This window comes from Pristis pectinata, chromosome 3 (assembly GCF_009764475.1).
Source record: "Pristis pectinata isolate sPriPec2 chromosome 3, sPriPec2.1.pri, whole genome shotgun sequence".
Classification (NCBI taxonomy): Eukaryota; Metazoa; Chordata; class Chondrichthyes; order Rhinopristiformes; family Pristidae; genus Pristis; species Pristis pectinata.
This window is the reverse complement of record NC_067407.1, coordinates 94,230,066-94,249,525: the sequence shown is the minus strand read 5'-3', so window position 1 is coordinate 94,249,525 and position 19,460 is coordinate 94,230,066. Positions and strand designations below refer to the sequence as shown.

General features: G+C 40.5%; 1 protein-coding gene across 7 annotated transcripts in view; it reads left to right on the top strand.

Annotated features, from left to right (window-relative positions):
• The window catches only part of ehbp1 (EH domain binding protein 1), a 315,890-nt gene that overhangs the window by 61,596 nt on the left and 234,834 nt on the right, over nt 1-19,460 (top strand). The gene's annotated exons all lie outside the window — the stretch shown is intronic.

Genomic DNA, 19,460 nt, shown 5'->3' with positions numbered 1-19,460 from the left:
CTGTGACAGAACTTTTCAATATAACCTGCAGGTAAAAGCTGGAAATTTCTTGTGCGTATAATAGTGGAGATTTTGGGTTCTGCTGAAAAAATGAGTTTATCTGGCGAATAGCTACAAACCAAAAGAACACAAGAAAATAGAAGCAGGTGTGGGTGACCAGAACCTCCAAGTCTGCTCCTCCATTCAATATGATCATGGTAGATCAATGCTGTCCTCAATTCCTCTTCTCTGGCAGTACCTCAGTTTCAATACTTCCGATTCTGCTGACTTAGCTGATCATTGCTACTTAAATAGCAAAGTAAAATTCAGACTGGGATCTCACCTCAAGAAAGAGAACTGAAAAGATACTTTGCTGTGGAGAGTGAAAGATTAGTGAAAGTAGTTGTGGGAGATATATTAGTGTGTTTTTGAGAGAGCTGCATCGTAGAGCCAGACATTGGAAGTGAGATACCCATGCTGAGGTGTGAGCAGCAACCTGGGTGGCACCATATGTACTTCAGAACCTTTGCACTGCTCCGGAGGCAACTTTGGTTCCATCTTGTCACTTTCCTTTCCCAGGGTTTTTACTTTTCTTTTAAGTCTGCCATTGAAGATGGACAGAAATGCTAGCACTACACCCAGTCCCTCTTTCTGAAAACATCTATTCAGATAGCAGTGTAAAAATTAATTGGTAATTGCATGCAAGTACTTAAAGACGTCTAGAGGAGTGGTTAAACTTATCTATGTCAAATTTACAAGAATGTAATGACTTCCTTCACTAAGATTACTTTTCTTTTAAGATTTCCTCCCTAACAATCTTATTTCCTTGACTTTTCGACTGCCTTGAACTTTTCAGATTTTCTGTGGATTTGTTTTAAAATGAACTCGTGATTCCAGGGACTTAAACTAAAATCTAAATTTGAATGCTTTAAGTGAAGCACTTGAAGCAGACACAAAACAATATACATTTGCATATCTTTAATGTTCTTAATAATTATCATTAAGGGTAGGTTAGGGGGGATGTGAACCATTGTGTTATCTACCCCATGATTTGCTCTGATGTGTGGTATCAAAATGCAGATGACATGTTCCAGTAAATTCTGGCATGTTACATTGTTCACCACTCATATCCATGGTTTGCAATGTAACATGAGGGGAAAGTGGGCAATATCCTTACTCAAATTTCTCTCTGAGAAACTACATTTGTATTGATTATTTTTTTCAAAGTAAATATCTAGTCTATAGGATTCAGCACAAAGAGGATTTTGTGTTTTGTCTGTAATGATAACTTGAAAGATGCAATGCAGCCATTGGAGAAGGTTAAGCTGAAGGAAATGGGATGAGATGGAAAGGTCTATCAAGGGTTCAGCAAATTTTGGTGCAAAAGAGTAGAAGTTCATTTCTTTAATGTGTTCTACCATTCAGTTAGATTGTATTGACTTGTTTCTTGCCATTTTAGTTCATTTTTCAGGATGTGGGTTCTGGCTGGCTATGCCAGCATTTTCATCCTTCTCTGATTATCCCAGGGAAGGTGCTGGTGAACCAACATCAGTACAAATTAAGTTTTGTAAATCATGCTAGTTCTCCACTTCAAATATAAAAAGAAAAGGCTGGAAGCACTAAGCATCAGTGAAAGAAACAGTTAACATTTCAGGTCAAAGACCCTTGAAGTGAGTTAGTTGTTAATTTTAATCCATGTTGTTTTCTCTCTTCCCCAGTTCCAGTGAAAGGTCTTTGACCTGAAATGTTAACTCTGTTTGTCTTTCCATAGTCGTTATCTGATCTACTGAATGTTTTCAGTATTTTCTGTTTTTATTACAGATTTCCAACACTATTATAACTATTTGTAAAGCACTTCAAGATGTATTGAGCTTGTGAAAGGCAAACTGGACTTTTTCTTGTCTGCAGATACTTTTAAGAAGGGTTGTGGGGAATTTGTTTACTTTAAAAGAATGTAACTGCTTTAAAATATACATTATATTTTTGACACTGAATTTTGCTTTAAAACATATGCAGAGTTTGGAAGTTGTTACTCTGGACAGATTGACTTCCAGTTCTTAAAATTTGTTTCCAGTGTTTCTACTGCCACATTGTGGATTAATGGTGCTATTACACAACATTTGTATGACCAAGTCAATTTGGATATCCTACTTTAAAAAAACAAGCAGAAATCTAGGAGGTAACAGATGGTAGACAAATGCACTCGGATTCCCTATAAATTGCATGGTAAAGATTTTTCTTGATCAATTCATGCTGGTTCAATGCAGAAATATGGTAAATTCTAAGGGTGCCTCCAATCCTTTTGGCTCAAGAGGAAGCTGACAAAAGGAAAATTGATCTTGGTCAACAGCTAAGCAAAGGTGGCTCTCTCTAGAATTATTGACCCCCTGCCCTCAAATTTCTGTTCTTGTCTCTGAATGTTTGCCGAGACTTATTCCTCACTATTGTGTTGACCTTCTCCTACCCTACAAATGAAACACATGCTTTCCACTGTCTTGACTACATCTTTACAGGAGCTCCTGACTGCTTTTGCTCAAAAACTCCTGAGTTCCTTTGCTCCCTTGACTGAGGCTGCAGCTGTGCTTCTTGTCATTGTTAGGTTTCCTGCTCATTTGTGCTTTTTATTTTAGTGCAGCACCTTGTTCCATTTTCACTGCACTAATGTATTTCTGGGACACCGAGCTCTTTTTGCAGCCCTTGGAAATACACAGAAAAGGGAGCAACAAGATTGCAAGATTTGGGACTAAATCATTGCTAAGGAGGTTTATGTCCATGCCGACATATAACTACCTATCCTCTACTAATTCCAATCACCAGCATCGAGTGTTCATCTAGATAATTAAATATTGTGAGAGTACTTTCCTCCACCACCCACTTGGGCAGTATGTTCCAGATTCCAACCACCCTCTGGATGGAAATGTTCTTCTTCAGAATGCCTCTAAACTACTTGCTCCTTGCCCTAAAGCTATGCCTTCCAGTTTTAAATACCTCTACTATGAGGAATAGTTTCCTACTATTTATACTATATATGCCCCTCCTAACTTTGTTTATCCCTTGGCCACCTCCACTCAAAGGAAAACAAACCCAGGTGTCTCTTCATAGCTGAAATGTTCCATCCCAGACAGCGTTGGGGTGAATCTCCTCTATACCCACTCCCATGTAATCACCTCCTTCCTACAGCATGGTGACTAGAATTAGACAGTCTACTCTAGCTGTGGCCTAACCACAGTTTTATAAATTTGTACCATAACCTCCCTCCTCTTATATTCTATGTCATAGTGATCCTTGGACTTGTTTACTGTGGTCCCTCTGTTCCTCAATAATTTTCAAAGCCTTATCATTCATTTGGATGGATAAATACTTTGTATAATTTGAGTTCAAAGAACTTATAACAGTGTGACCTAAGGGCATTGCAGATGCTGAAAGTGCAAAAGCTCTGTGTATGAAGTGATATGTGCATTACACATTTACTAGACCTGCAACATTGAGAGCAAACTGCTGGAGGAACTCGGTCCTGCTGCAGGGTCTCGACCCAAAATATTTTTTTTCCCTCACAGATGCTGCTTGACCTGCTGAGTTCCTCCAGCAGTTTGTTTTTTTGCTCCAGATTCTAGCATCTGTAATGTCTTGTTTCTGAAACATTGAGATTTCAGTCATAGATTTGAGGATGAAAGTTCCATTGTATGTGTGCAGACAACGGGTATATTTGGTCTTGGGACTAGCGATTGTGCAAAGGACTTGGATGCCATTGTCATTTTCCCTTTATTTCTTCTGTAACTCCTCCTTGCCCAATCTGTTCCCCAGAACACTCCTTTTCTTCTCTTGTGGCCTCCTAAACTCAGAGCACAGAAGCAGGCCCTTCAGACCACCAAGTTTGTGTGACCATCAAGCACCCATTTATATTAGTCCTGCACTAATCCCATTTTTATTCTCCCCACATTCTCTCAACTCCGCCTGGATTCTACCACTCAACTACACACTGGGGACAATTTACAGTGGCCAATTCATCTACCAAGCAGCACGTCTTTGGAATGTGGGAAGAAACCAGAGCACATGGAGTAAAAAGCCATGCCATCACAGGGAGAATGTGCAAAGCTCCATATAGACAGCAGCAGATGTTAGGATTGAACCTGGGTTATTGGACCTGTGAAGCTAGCAGCTTTTCTAGCTGTGGCGCTGTGCCTCCACTGTTTCTTTTCCATGCAACCTTTTTCCCTCACCATTGCTGATTATGCCATCAGGCAGCTACCTAGGTTTCATGCTCTAGATTTCTCTTCTTGAACCCTTTCACCATTTGGTGTTGGTCACATCTACTTCTTTGGTTTCTAGTTATGACATTGTGAAGTACCTTGGGATATTTTTCTGTATTAAAGATGCTTTGTAATTGGAAGTTGTTACTGTCAATGCTGATATTGACTGAGCTACGAAAATATGGGTGAATAATTAAAAACAAAAAGGTAGTCACAATGATATGGCAGGTTATTGTACTTAAGTTGCCATGTTAGAATGGAGAATTACCACTTGACTTTAAATGGCCCTAATTTACATCAAATAAACATGCACAGGCTTTATTTGCCATCCTAAATTGGGATTGGGATTTTCATGATTTTTAGGACATAAACACTTCACTACCAGGCCCAGGGAGTAGTGAGGTCAATAAGATGTTTAGTTTTAAATAGTCGAAGTGGGTAGTAGCTGTTTAAGCAAACCTGATAATGTTTGGGGAGCTTGTAGTTTGCTTCAATGTGTCTGGTAGTCCAGAGGTTAATCAGACTTTAAGGAGTGTCCTATTTAAAATGCTCCATGTGTCATTCTTAATATAATTAGATATCTCTACTACGTTTCTTCTGATAATCCCAACTTTAAAAGAAAATTATTAGTTTGAAAATGGGTTGATTTTTTTCCAGTGTTTATATTGCTATGATTCAAGATGATAAGCAAGGTCCATTTGAATGCAGTGTAGCTCCAAATTTATTTCTCTACATCCAGAACATCTTGTTTAAATTGCGTCAGACCTTGTAACAGTACCAAAATAGCTCTGATCAATGTTACTATTGACATCCTGTGTCATTGTGATGAAGATAATCAACTCCACGTACTCCTTGACATGGGAGTTGGCTTTACCATCCTTCTCTAACAGCTCCATTGCCCAGGTGGGTGAAACTGAATTTGCTTGGTTCAGTTGTTTGGTCCATTGAAGTTTTAAAAAAAAATCACCAGCATTGATTTTTTTCCTTTAAATATTCATACACCACTTTCTCTGATGTTCTACAAGCATCTTAGCCCCTGCTATTGACCATCTACATTCTTACCCTCCCTGCCCCCTCCCCCCAAATTGGCAACATTATCTAAAACAAAGTCTGTTTCCAAATGTGCAATGACCCAGCTGTACCTCAGCACCACCTCCCTTGATCATGTCCACTGTCTCTAAATTGTAAAGATGCTTGTCTGATATCCACTACTGGATAGGCAGAAATTTCCTCCTAAATATTGGAAAGACAAAGTCATTGTCTTAGTTTCCTTCCAAACTGTTCCCTGGCCATTTGACTTTCTGAAGCTGAACACGTTGCAAGTCTGGTGTCAAATTTGACTTGCTTTTTGGACTACATAAACATGTTGTCATTATAGTCTCCCATTTTCAAGATTGCCTGAAACCACCCATGATGCATTCTGCTGAAGTATTTACCAGTCCATTTTTCTTTCAAATTTGTTGTTCCAATGCACTCTTATCTGGGCTCCCTTGTTCCACTCTTGGTAAACAAGGTCATCCAAAATTCAGCTGTCTGTGCCCTAACTTCCACCAATTCCTATTCACGCAGAATCAGTCTCAAGGACAGCTTCTGTCCCGCTGTCGAAAGACTGTTGAACGGTCCCCGAGTACAATATTATGGGCTCTTGACCTCACAATCTACCTTGTCCTTGCATCTCATTGTCTACCTGCAGTAGACTTTCTCTGTAACTGTTATACTACATTCTGCATTCTGTTATTGTTTTACCTTGTACTACCTTGATGCACTGTTAAAATGAATTGATCTGTATGAACGGTATACAAGTTTTTCACTGTACCTTGGTACATGTGACAATGATAAACTAATTGGCCAATTTATACTGACTTCCAATCGAGGAAGGTCTTGTATTTTTTAAAATTCTCTTTTTTTTTCCTCCAAATCTGGCCATTGCCTTATCTCTCCCCATTTTTGTGAACTCCTTTAGCTGTACAATTCTCTGAAAGTTCCATGCCCTTCCAATTCCAAGCTTTTGATTCCCAGATTTAATCAATGCACCATTATCAGCCATGCTTCCATTTGGTAAGGCCTCGACTTCTGAAATACCTGCATGCTGTCACTCTTCACATGCACTCTGGACCCCCTCCATAAAAACAAAATGATGATAAATTTTTTTGATTAGGTTGGATATTGAAATAATTTCACAATGCCTCTTCTGTTTCAGGATGGCAGCATACTTTATGCTTCAAGTGTGCACTTATTTTTTTCCATAATTTACCAAAAAGGAGAATGGAATGCTTCCATATTTTGTCATTGTTGTAATGGCTAAATTTGTTTGATCTTGCAATTGCGAGAACAAAAGAATCCACAGTGTGACTTGCAATTTCCTGATTCTGTCTTGTCTTTGACTTGCAAGCTGCAAGAAAATTTTGATAACATTTTTTGTCTGCCTTTCATTCTGATTATGCATTCTAATTTGTAGTACAGCTAATTAGTGTGAAGAAAATATTAAAAAAAATCCCATCTTTGGTCTCCAGTCCTCAAAGGAAATCAGAAGTCATCAGTTTGAAATACCGGTATGAGTTTCCATCTTTACAAAGCTGAAGAAATTATATTTTTTATGCATTATAAAGTCTAATTTTAAGTCAAATTTTCTTTTGAGAAAATCCATGTATTTGATTACTTTATGGTAATGAATTAGTCTGCTTGTTGTGCAAGCAGTTAAATTTTGATTCTTAAAACTAAGCCTCTTTCTCAAAGAAAAATATTGCATAATCTGGAAATCTGAAATAAAAGCAGGATGTTGAAGACACTCAGCAGTTCTGGCAGCATCTGGAGAGAGAGGAACAGGCAGTCCTGATGAATGGTCACTGAAATTCCCAATTTACTATGTTCTCACAGAACTACTTCCTGGCCAAGAACACGAGCACAAGAAATTAGGAGGAGGAATAGACTAACTGGCCCATCAAGCCTGTCCCAGCATTCAGTGTGATCATGGATTATCTAACTCAGGCCTCAACTCCTCATCTGTTCCAGATCCCCAAGCTTTCGATTCCCCCAATCTTTCAAAAAATGTATCTATCTCCACTTAAGTATGTCTGATGAGCTAATCTTTACAAGTCTCTGAGGTAGAGAATTCCAGGGATTCACTTTCTTCTGTGAAAAGAAATTTTAATGACGTCTATTTAACCTCTTGAGAGGTTACCAAAGAGGTTGAGAAGTTGAGACCTTGAGAGGTTACGCCTTCCTCTCATCCCAGAAATTAGCCTGGTGAATCTCTTCTGGCCTACCTCCAAAGCTACTTTTTCCTTTCTTAGGTGAGGGGTGGCCTCACCAATAGCCTTCACAGTTGTAACAAAATTCCCTTTCTAAACGCCAGCCGCTTTGCAAAAAGGCGAGTATGCCATTTGCCCCCTTAACAGCTCGCTGCACCTGCCTGCTAACTTGTGATCCATGCACAAGAGCACCTAGATCCCTCTACTTGACTCATTTTCATTCTCTTTCCATTTCAATAATTGCCTTTTGATTCCCCTTACTGATGTGAATGAACTCGCACTTTTCTATGTTGAATTCCATATGCCACGTTTTCACCCACTCACTCAATCTATCCATATCCCATTTTAGAGTCACAATGACCTCATCAGAAATTGCCCTTCCACTTATTTTCAGATCATAAATTGACCTTCCGTGAAGGATTGCTGCAGACAATCTGTTCTATTAATTCACAAGGTTCTTTGGTTCAGCTTGGAGAATTTATCTTTCAGGGTAGAAATGGGCAGGCATGAATTCCCTGACAATATTAACACAACTGAATATTACCCATTCACTGAGAAGCCATTGATACAACTAAAAGCTGTTCTGTAGCTTATGAGGAGCTATCTCATGAAATATACTTTCATAACCTCCAGTGAATTCTCCCTGCTGCTTCAAAAGGTCATCACCTGAAATGTTGCTCTCTCCACAGATTTCCTGACTTTCCAGCATTTATTTCCCCCTGAAAACTGCCCAGAAATTTTTTTTTCATCTTGTAGGATTGCATAAAGCAACTGCTGAGAGTTCTGCTGCCTCAAGTCTTTGAAATAAAGATCACATATTGGGGAGAAAAATCTGGAGAAGAGCAGGAGGAACTGGGAATTGATGCAATCTGTTACCAAGTTAATTCACCATTTCAGAGGAACTCATAAAATAACATTCAGTCTTTTCACTTAGAGTCTTAATTGAATGGTAAATTTTCAGTGGATCATTTTGTTGGCTAATTTGGGAAAATTAAAATTTTCAATGTTTGCTCAACTGCACCTTTTAACAGTTGGCCACGAGGGGGCAGCATTTAATTAATTTAATTGTTACAGGATTCAAAATCAAGTGACTCTGGAAAACCAAAATCAGCAGTTATCTGGGTTGTTGGGTTACTATTGAGTGCAAAGATGAAATGAATGCAACAGGGAAGCTAAGCTTTCCTGACCCTTCAAAGAATAAATGGGAAAAGAAGTAAGAATAAGCTATTGTGCCATGGGGAGATGATGAAATTCAAGATCCACACACATAATCTCTGGCTGAACCTCTGAAATGTTAATCCCTGGGTAGAATTATTTGAGCTGTAGATTGCATTTTATCTTAGAAATGGCAGTGTATCCAACAATGCCTATTTGTGCATGATATTTCTTGCTGAATCTTGGGAGAATAAAAATGCTTCAAGAAACATTTGATGATTATTTGAAAATAGCTAGGAAGCTTAGTTTGAAAATTTGTCAATTTGCTTCCTACAAAAATTGGCTGTGATTGCTTATTATGGAACTGTCAAAATATGCTAGACATTTGACATGATTAGGTCCTAAGCTTTCAACTGCTTTCAATTATTCCGTCCATTCCTTTCATCAGAAATGTTTTAAATGGGGAAGCAGTTAATACTTTGACATTGAAAATTCATTTTACAAACAGTATTAAACCTATTGGCAGTTTCTAACTGTACATATTAGCTTGATTTTAGTTCATTATTTAAGTGTTGCTGGCTGACTTTCCAGAGATGGGGGGCAATATTTAAGGCAATCAAGCCTTTTTATATTGCTTGGTAGTTTTGGTGTACAATATTTTATAATTGTGGATTTCAGTGCCAATTTCTTTCAATGGTCTTAAACTTTAAATGTGCAGGTGTTGAATAAGGAGGGAGCAGCAGGGGAAAGGAGGATGTCTTCTTCAGAGTCCAGTGCATTTTGAGCCCTCCTGAAATTGCAATTGAGTTGAACTAACTCAGTGGAAATCAAGAATCAAGTTTAGAGCATCTTAATCTTTGTGACAGTTAAAGATTAAAACGCTCCAAACATTGCCAACTGAGCAGTTCAGGAAACTTGATATTTTCCCCCCAAATACTGCAAACTGCTTGGTTTTCTCCAAAAGATGTACCTTGTAATTTGGATCCAAGGTGTTTAAAGTTAATGTACTCAGTGGTCAGAAATAAGAGTTTATTCTTTGAACAGTGCCATGATGTGATTTACATACACACCATACATTGTGCTTGAGTTGAAAGCGAGCGCCATCAATAAAGCAGTTCTCCCTTAGTATTGCTGTGAAATAAAAGCTTAGATTATATCCTTATACATACTGGTACTTAAATCTACAACCTTCTGATGAGGCAGAGGTGGAACTGACAGGGCTAGGTTGATGGAAGTGCATGAGAAGCCTGCCGTGCATTTTGATGTTGACTGACTATTTTCCCTGATGATTCTGCTCATGAGTTATGAAATATTTCCAAACCTGTTTTCTTATGTGTTGGTTTCTATCTTGAAGTTTTAGCCGGAGATTAGTCCTGCATTACTGGAAGAGCAGTTTCATTGTTTTTCTTCCTGCTTCGAGTGCAGCTGTTCTAAATAGCCCAGTTACTCCAGACCAGGCCATGTATGAAGTAATCCTTCACATGTATATACATCTGTGTCATTTATTGCATCTGGTGCTCCTGGTGTTGCCTCCTCTACGTTAGTGAGACCCAGCGTAGATTGGGGGATTGCTTTGTTGAACAGCCAGGATCTCCCGGTGGCCAGCCATTTTAATTCCACTTCCCATTCCCACACCGACATGTCAGTCCTTGGCCTCCTCTACTGCCAAGTTGAGGCTAGAGGCAGATTAGAGGTATTCCACCTTGGTAGTCTCCAACCTAACAGCATGAACATCGATTTCTCTAACTTCCAGTAACCACTCCTTGTCCCCCACTGGCTCCCATCACCCCACCTCTTTCCCCCTCCCCCACCCTCTTGATCTGCCCATCGCCCACACATTCCTCCCATCTGTTCCCCTCCTCACCTCCTTCCCTTTGTTCCATGGTCCACTGTCCTCTCCTGCCAGATTTCACCTTCTTTGGTCCTTTGCCACTTCCACCTCCCAGCTTCTTGCATCCTTCCCATTCTCCCCCCTCCCTCTCCCTCACCTGCCTATCACCCCCCTCAACTAGATCCACCTTTCACCCACCAGCTCTTTCTCCACCCCTCCCCCCCCCCCCCCCCCCAATTTTCCCCCTGGCCATCTCCCCTCTTTCCAGTCCTGATGAAGGGTCTTGATCCAAAGCATTGACTGTCAATTTCCCTCCATAGATGCTGCCTGACCCATTGAGTTCCTCTAGCTTTTTTTGCATTGCTCCAGATTTCCAGCATCTGCAGTCCCTTGTGTCTCCATGCATGATTCTAAAGTAGTTTGAACTGCATGAATTTTTATTTGTGTACATTGGATCCATACTTTGCTTATTAACAATCATTTTGTGTCCCTGGGGTATAGTAACTTAATAGTTCATACTGGACCGGAATCCAGAAGCATGAGCCTTTGTTCTGAGAACCCTAATTCAGATCATGCCAAGGGACCTGGGAAATTTAAAGTTATAAAGTTTAAATTTGGAATGAAAGAGCTAATATCAGTAACTAGTGTGCAAGAAGCTTCTGGGTTATTCTAGGATTATTCTATAAAGCCATCTGGTTCACTAAAGTCTATCTTTATCCAGAGTCACTGATGTGGTTGATTCTCAGAAATGGCCTTGCAATCCAGTCAGTTCAGGGGACAATTACAGATGGACATAGTGCCAATGTGGCCCTCATCTTCTGAATGAATCAATAAAAATTAATATCAAACAGAAGTCATACCCAGAATGGCAGTTGGGGCAACTGAATTTGGTCTAGAGCTAAAACTTCCACATTTGTATTATGGTTTGCTGCCCTAAATTCTAAAATTATGTACAATAAGTTTCAGAGAGAATGCAAAAAAGCTGCTTTCTGATTTCTAAGACTTGCTGTACCAGTAATTTGTAAGTAGATTTCCCTGTTCATTTTTTGATGTTCCAGATATTTGATATATTACTTCTCCAGTTTTGTGGTTTGACAGCTCAGATAAACTGAGACATGTTTAGCCACCATAGTTTAATGTTTTCAGCAAAGTACATTTTATGTAGCCAAAGGGAGAAGGGCATTTTACATGGTTCAGAAGTCAGAATTTATCCTGATTTTTCTCATTATAAGGGTGCAAATGTTTGTTTCAGCTCATCTGACATAATCCAATGTAGTGACAAATTAAGTGAACCCAAGGCCTGCGAGCTTGGTGTTATTGATGCATTGAGCTGGAATGCAAATTTGTAAGTTATCTGGCTTTTATAGGTCTGTATACTGTACAGGAAGATCTATTAGTGCTCAACCATTTCATTGGAATTTACCAGTATCGAGATTTGAACTGAGTGCCTCCTGGTTAGTGTTAACATACAGTATTAAGGTTTACATGACTCTTAGTTCTTTACCTTGGTGCATGTGTACTTTAAAAAGAAGCATCAAATTTTCATGGCATCTTCCAAACGCTGCCTTTTTGAAGTGAGTGACGGCTTTATAAAAAATGAGATGTAAAAACTTGATCAATGAACAAAATAGTGCAAAATTTTAATCACATATGTCAAACATAAAAACAATAAATAATTAGGCTCTCATCAGTAAAATGTATAAAGCATCCTTTTCTTTGCAATGTTCTTCATTACACCAATTAATAGCAGTAGCAAAGTCTGATTTGATTGCTGCTGGTGAACCTGGATGGTTTAAATGTGCACAATAGAAATAAGATGAACAGAGCTACTTTAATATTCCTTAAAAGCACAACTGCACCACCACTATTTTAATTACTTATAAATCCAAAACATTGGATTCTCTGCCAACATTAGATACCCTATTGTTAGACTGCTGTTTATTGACTACAGCTCTACCTTCAATACCATAATTCCAAGCAAACTCATTTCCAAACTCCTAGAGCTGGGACTCAACGCCTCCCTTTGCAACTGGATCCATGACTTACCAACAGACCACATCAGTAAGGATAGGCAGCAACATTTTCGCTACTATCATCCTCAACACTGGTGCCCCACGAGGCTGCATCCACAGCCTCCTACTTTACTCCCTATGCACTCACGATTGCATGGCCAATTCTGCTCTAACTCCATCCGTAAATGTTGCAGATGACACCACCATAGTGGGCCAAATCTCAAATAATGTTGATTCAGAGGATGCGAAGGAGATAGAGAGCCAAGTGGCATGGTGTCACGACAACCACCTTTCTCTCAATGTCAGTAAAACAAAAGAGCTACGGGAAGTGGGGTGGGGTGCACATGCTCCTGTTTACATCATCGGCACTGAGGTAGAGAGGGTTGAGACCTTCAAGTTCCTGGCAGTGAACATCAGCAATAGCCTGTCCTGGTCCAATCACGTTGATGCCACGGCCAAGAAAGCTCACCAGTGCCTCTACTTCCTCAGGAGGCTAAAGAAATTTGGCATGTCTGCTTTGACTCTGACCGATTTTTATCGATGCACGATAGAAAGCATCCTATCCGTATGCATCACAGTTGTTATGGCAACTGCTCTGCCTGAGACCACAAGAAACTGCAAAGAGTTGTGGACACACCTCAGCACATCACAGAAACCAGCTTCCCCTCCATGGACTCCGTCTACATTTGTCTCCGCCTCGGTGATGCAGCTAACATAATCAGAGACCCCACCCACTCAAGATATTCTCTTTTCTCTCTCTTCTCCACCCCCCCCCCCCCCCCCACTCAAGTCGGGCAGAAGATACAAAAGCCTGAAAGCAACACCTTAACTATAACACCTTATTCTGTATTACCTTTTTATTCTGGCTTCTGCCCTCTTCCTTTCTAGTCCTGATGAAGGGTTTCAACCCAAAATGCTGACTGTTTATTTCCCTCCATAGATGCTGCCTGACCTGCTGAGTTCCTCCAGCATTTTGTGTGTGCTACTCCAGATTCCAGCATCTGCAGAATCTCTTGTGTCTCCACTCTGCAATCTGTTATTGTTTTCCCTTACTGATGTGATGAAATGATCTGTATGGATGGCATGCAAAACAAAGTTTTTCACTGTACCTTGGTACATATGACAAAAACAATAAATCAAAAACAACCCAAATATCTGGAAGTCAAATTAAATCAGTTCTTTAGAATTGTACATTGGTCAAGATGGTCAATTTGCACATTTAATTTTTCACTTTCATCTTCACTAATATTTGTGCTTAACTGTACTTGATAACAAACAGCAAATCATATTAATACTTGAGATTTTAGCACTGATGTGCTTGGGAAATATTTTTCTCATTCTTACCTTTATAGGATATGCATATAAATAAGGTAACTGTTGTCCTGTTCATTACTGTACAAAGTAATCTTTGATGAAGGCTAGTTGCTATTCCACCCAATCATATACTTTCTAAAGTAGTCATTAAGAGAGCCTTGTTTTCTGTAGCACTCCCTATCTCAGAAAGTAGTATGTTGAATCCTACTCCAGACACCTGAGCACAAAAATATAAGTTGACATTTTATTATTGTACTGAAGAAATGCTGCCTGCATCTTCCTTAAGATGAGGCTAAAGAAAGATAGTAACCCAGAAATAGACTCAGGCATGGCCTGTACCAGACATTTAGAACATAAGACCCTTGAAGACTAAAAGGAATATTTAAAAAAAACAATATCAAGTGCAGACCACTGAGTCTCACGAGAAGATAAGAGACTGCAGATGCTGGAATCTGGAACAAAACCCGCACACTGGAGGACTCAGCGAGTCAACCTGTGCAGCTCTGGAGACAAAAAGTGTAAATCAACATTTCAGGTTGAGACCCTGCATCAGGACTGAGAAAGAAGAGGAAAGATTGCCAGTTTCTAGCAGTGCCAGTGGTTGGGGTTGGTGGGATAGAGTCTGCTAGGTGACAGGTGGAACTAGATAGGGAGAGGATGATGGGCAGATGGAACCAGGTAGTGGGAAGGAATGGGAAAACAAAGGGAGAAGAAAACTAGGTGGACAGGTGAGTGCATGTGGGAGGAGAACACCAGGGGTTCATGTTCCCTAAAATTGGAAAATTACTGTTCATACAATTGGGTTGAAAGCTACCCAAGTGGAATGTGAGATTTTGTTCTTCGAGTTGGTGTTTGGCCTCTCTGCAGTAATGCAGCAGGCTTAGGACAGACAGGTCGGTGTGGGAGTGGGGAGAAGAGTTGAAATAATGTGCAACCAGAGGCTCGAGATGGTTGTTGCAGACAGAGGACAGGTGCTCTGCAAGATGGTTGCCTAGTGTCTGCTTGGCTTCAGCAATGTACAGGAGGCCACATCATGAGCATCAAATGCAGTAGACCAAGTTGGAAGAAGTGAACCTCTGCCTCACTTGGAAGGGCCGCTTGGGTCCCTGGATGGCAGTGGGGGAGGAGGTGAAGGGACAGGTGCTTCACCTATGGTTGCAGGGGAAAGTTCCAGAGTACGGGTGGGTGGGGAAGGATGAGTGGACCAGCGAGTCATGAAGAGAATGGTCCCTGCGGAAAGCAGAAAAAGGTGGGAGACAGGAAGATGTGACTGATGGTGGGATCATGTTGTCTCAGCAACCCAGCCCATCAACTTGGGAGGCTTACTACTCACTGCATTCATCTGTCTGCTGATTAGCAATATTTGGTGACTAGGTGGAATGTTTCTCGCAATCATCAATTGCAAGTATTGATAGCTTGAGCTCCTCATATCCACTACCCCATAGCCATTGGCACAAGCAATATGGCGCATTACACAGTTCGTACTGCAGAATTAGTTGTACACGCCTGAGGGATATGATGTTCTAAAGCACTCTTATCATCAGGAGAATTGAATTTATCGAAAGCAAGTTTCCAGTTTCTTTAACCAGTTGATAGTTAATTTCAGTGTAGAAGACCAGTTCCTCCAACAAGAGTGGTTTAAGATGGTAACTTCATTAAATTTGTTTTTTATTAAACAATATGATTTGTATTGCTAATTGGCAGATCATCAGATCTCTCCGTGATAATCCAAGGCTCCTCTTTCTACTGCTAACTGCTTCCTCAAATTCCTTCGCTGCCATTCCGTTGTAACTCTTGTTAACATACCAGCAACAATAGAAACACAATGAACCATCTAAATGTTAGAATCTATTTATTAATAACTACTTGTAATAATAAGAGAAATACAAACATTAGATATTAAACCTTGACCCCAAAATAAACCAGAAGTGTGTGTGGCAAGTTCCCAAACTCCCAAGTCTAGGAACAGTTCTCAAAGTTCAGTTCAGCAAGTCATGAAGTAGAACGATGAGCAAAGGCTTCTGAAAACCACGGTAGAATGTAGAGAAAATGTAGAGAGCAGTTTACGAACTCCACAGGTTCCATGATGGAACCTATACGACACCTCAATCACTGAAGAACTCTGTTGCTTTGTTCCGTAGTATCTGCCACACCGAGGGCACTCGATACATGGCCACCCACAGATATACCTGCTTTCCAGTACAGGTTAGTGACAAAGTGGACTCCACAGATTGCTCCAAAAATCCATAAATGGATTGTATAGTGACAGTCACAACGATTGTCCATCACGCGTAGACACAGTGACTGGCAGTCCATGTTTCTCTCTCTCTCTCTCCTCTCTCCCTCCTCTCCTCTCTCTCCTCTCTCTCTCCTCTCTCCCTCCTCTCTCTCTCTCTCTCTCTCTCTCTCTCTCTCTCTCTCTCTCTCTCTCTCTCTCTCTCTCTCTCTCTCTCTCTCTCTCTCTCTCTCTGAACTATTTTTTCTGTTTCTTTGATCTCTGCTGCATTCTGAATCAGTAAAATACCTTGCCATGTTTTTTGACTCAATTTCCATTGCAACTTGCATTAATAATTTGAAAATACTTTGTCTGATGGTAACAGCCATTTTAATGGCCCCACTGCTTGTGGAAGGTTAATTCACGTGGACCTACATAATAAATTATCTAACGTTTAACCCCTAAGCTTTAATTTTGGTTCTGGATTGTGGTTACTGAAGGTTGAACGTTTTTGTCACTCACATTCCAGCAGTCTGGTGGCAGTATAGCAATGATGCTTGGAGACCAAGCACTGAGCCAGTATCGACTTGTTTGTTAAGCATACAAAAGGATCGGCCTCACACTCAACAGTCATAAGACTAATTTCCCTCTCCCAACCTTTCGCTGCTGCATGATACTGCTCTCCAATAATGAAAGTTCATGGCAAGTCCCTAGAAAGTATAGGCCACCCCTCATATCTCAGGAGTCTCCTCTTAGCGAAGGCATTCATCGATGACAACTTTCATTATCGCGCTCAATGCAGCAGCACAAGCTTTGGTCAATTGAGTTACAGGCTTTTGCTGATCAAGACCTACCTACTGGGACATGACCAACAGGCCAAGCTATACAAATGAAAGAGAAAGGGGAAAATGGAATGGCAGACAAAAATGGCCAGGCATGCTACAAACAGAAAGGAAGATCAAATTATCTAAAGTTGGAGAATTTGATGTTGAGTCCTGCAGTCTGCAATATGCCAATTTGAAGTATTGTTTCTTGAACTTGTGTTGGGCTTTACTGTAACAGTTTGGGAGGTCAGAATGGGAGTGGGATGGTGAATTAAAGTGGGAGGCAACCAGAAGCTGAGGGTCACTGCAGACCGAGTGCAGGTGCTTTACAATGTAATTGCCCAATCTGTGCTTGGTTGCTCAAGTGTAAAGGAGGCTACATTGTGAACATTGAATGCAGTAAACGAGATTGGAAGAAGTGCAAGTGAATCGCTTCCTTACCAGGAAAGATTGTTTAGGTCCATGGATGGTGGGAAGGGAAGTGCTAAAAGAACAGGTATTACAGCTCCTATGGTTGCATAAGAGAGTTCCATGTGACAGAGTAGCAGGCAGGGACAGAAGTCTCCCTTATTTTCCCATGTGTTGCAGGAGAAGCATTCCACACATGCACAAGTTTCCCTACCATACCCATGACAGTTGTAGAAGACCTTTGAAAGCAGCTCCAGATGTTGTATATTGTTACTTAACTCGTATCAGTCAAATGCATTTTTCACTAATCTAAAAATGTGAATATTAATTGGAAAATAAACTTTTCTGTTCAGGTAGGTGACCCCATTCAAATTTAATAAGTTTTCAGATGAGTTGTTGAATATACTTAAGGGGGAGATTTACAGACATTTGAGCTGAAAGGTTATGGGAAGAGTACAAGAAAGTGGTGTTGAAGCCAGGATTGGATCAGCTATGATCTTACTGAATGGAGGAAAAGGTATTTACTGCTGTTTAGCCAATTTCTGGTTCTTTGTTATTATGAAGAACCAAGGGATTAAATTGTGATCTTCCTCATTGATTTTCTTTTGGAGTCATTTTGGCCCCAAGTTGATAATCCAGACCAATTTGTCCGGCAGGTATTTTAGAGCATTATTGATTGACCAAGCAATGTAGGCTTCTAATAGAACTTGGAATGTAGCACTGGAGATTGTTAGTTTTTCTCTGCATAACTTTTCACACCAGTATCCTGATAAGTAGGGAATCCTGGCTGAATAACTTGATGTAAGCGTATCATTGGTCTGTGCTGATAATTTGCATGGTTCAAGTTGGTTAGCTCCAGCAGCACTCTTGCACACATTTGGTTGGGTGAGGAAGTGGGATGCAGGGTGTGAAGAGAAATCATATTGTCAGACCTATGACTCCAGATCTGTGTCTATAGTTCTTTACTAATATAAGGGATGTGGGCTTTGCAGGCTTAGCCAGGATTTAATATAGCTCATCCCTAATTGCCTTGAGAAGGTGGTGATGAGCTGCCTTTGCGAACTGCTGCAGTCCTTGAGGTGTGGGTATACCCACAATGCTGTTAGGGAGAGAGTTCCAGGGTTTTGGCCCAGTAATGGTGAAGGAACAGCAATATATTTCCAATTCAGGATAGTGATTTGCTTGGAGGGCAACTTTCAGGTGGTGCTGTTCCCATGCTTTACTGCCCTTGTCCTTCTAGCTGGTAGAGGTCATGGGATTGGAAGTTGCTGTCCAAGGAGTCTTGGTGAGTTGTTGCAGTGCATCCCATAAATGGTACAAACTGCTGCTACTGTGCGTTGGTGATGGAGTGAATGGATGGTTGGGGTGGGGTGCCTATTCAAGTGGATTGTTCTGTTCTGTATTGTGTTGAGCTGCTTGAGTGTTGTTGAAGTTGCCCTTATCCAGGCACATGGAGAGTATTCCATCACAAACCTGACTTCAGCCTTGTAGATGGTAGACAGGCTTTGGGGAATTAGGAGGTGAGTAACTCGTCACAGGATTGTGAGCCTCTGACCTCCTCATGTAGTCTATTTGTGTATATGGTTGTTCTAGTTCAGTTTCTAGTCAATGGTAACCCCCAGGATATTGATAGAGAGGCATTCAGTGATAGTAATGCAATTGAATGTCAGTTAGTGATAGCTGGAATTTCTCTTATTGGATATCATCATTGCCTGGCACTTGTGTGGCACAAATGTTACTTTGCACCTGTTAGCCCAAGCTTTGATGTTGTCCATTTTGCTGCATTTGGATATGGATTGCTTCATTATCTGAGGAGTTACGAATGGTGCTGAACATTTGTGCAATCATCAGCGAACATCCCTACTTCTGACCTTATGATTGAAGGAAGGTCATTGATGAAGCAGCTGAAGATAGTTGGGCCTTGGAGACCACCTTGAGGAACTCCTGCAGAGATGTCCTGTGTCTGAAATGATTGACCTCCAACCACCACAACCATCTTTCTATGTAGTTTTTTATGGTTGGATAAGTTTGATAATTCCTGAACTGCATTGCCTGGAGTCTGAAACCTTGCATTCACACCTACAATGTTGTATCCTATAACACTTTAGATTGGTAAAAGTAACCTAAATATCTTACTTGTATGGTTATATCACAATCATTGCTGATTTAACCTATTGAGCTGATTGCATTTGGACAATTTCTTACCAGTGTGCCAGACTAG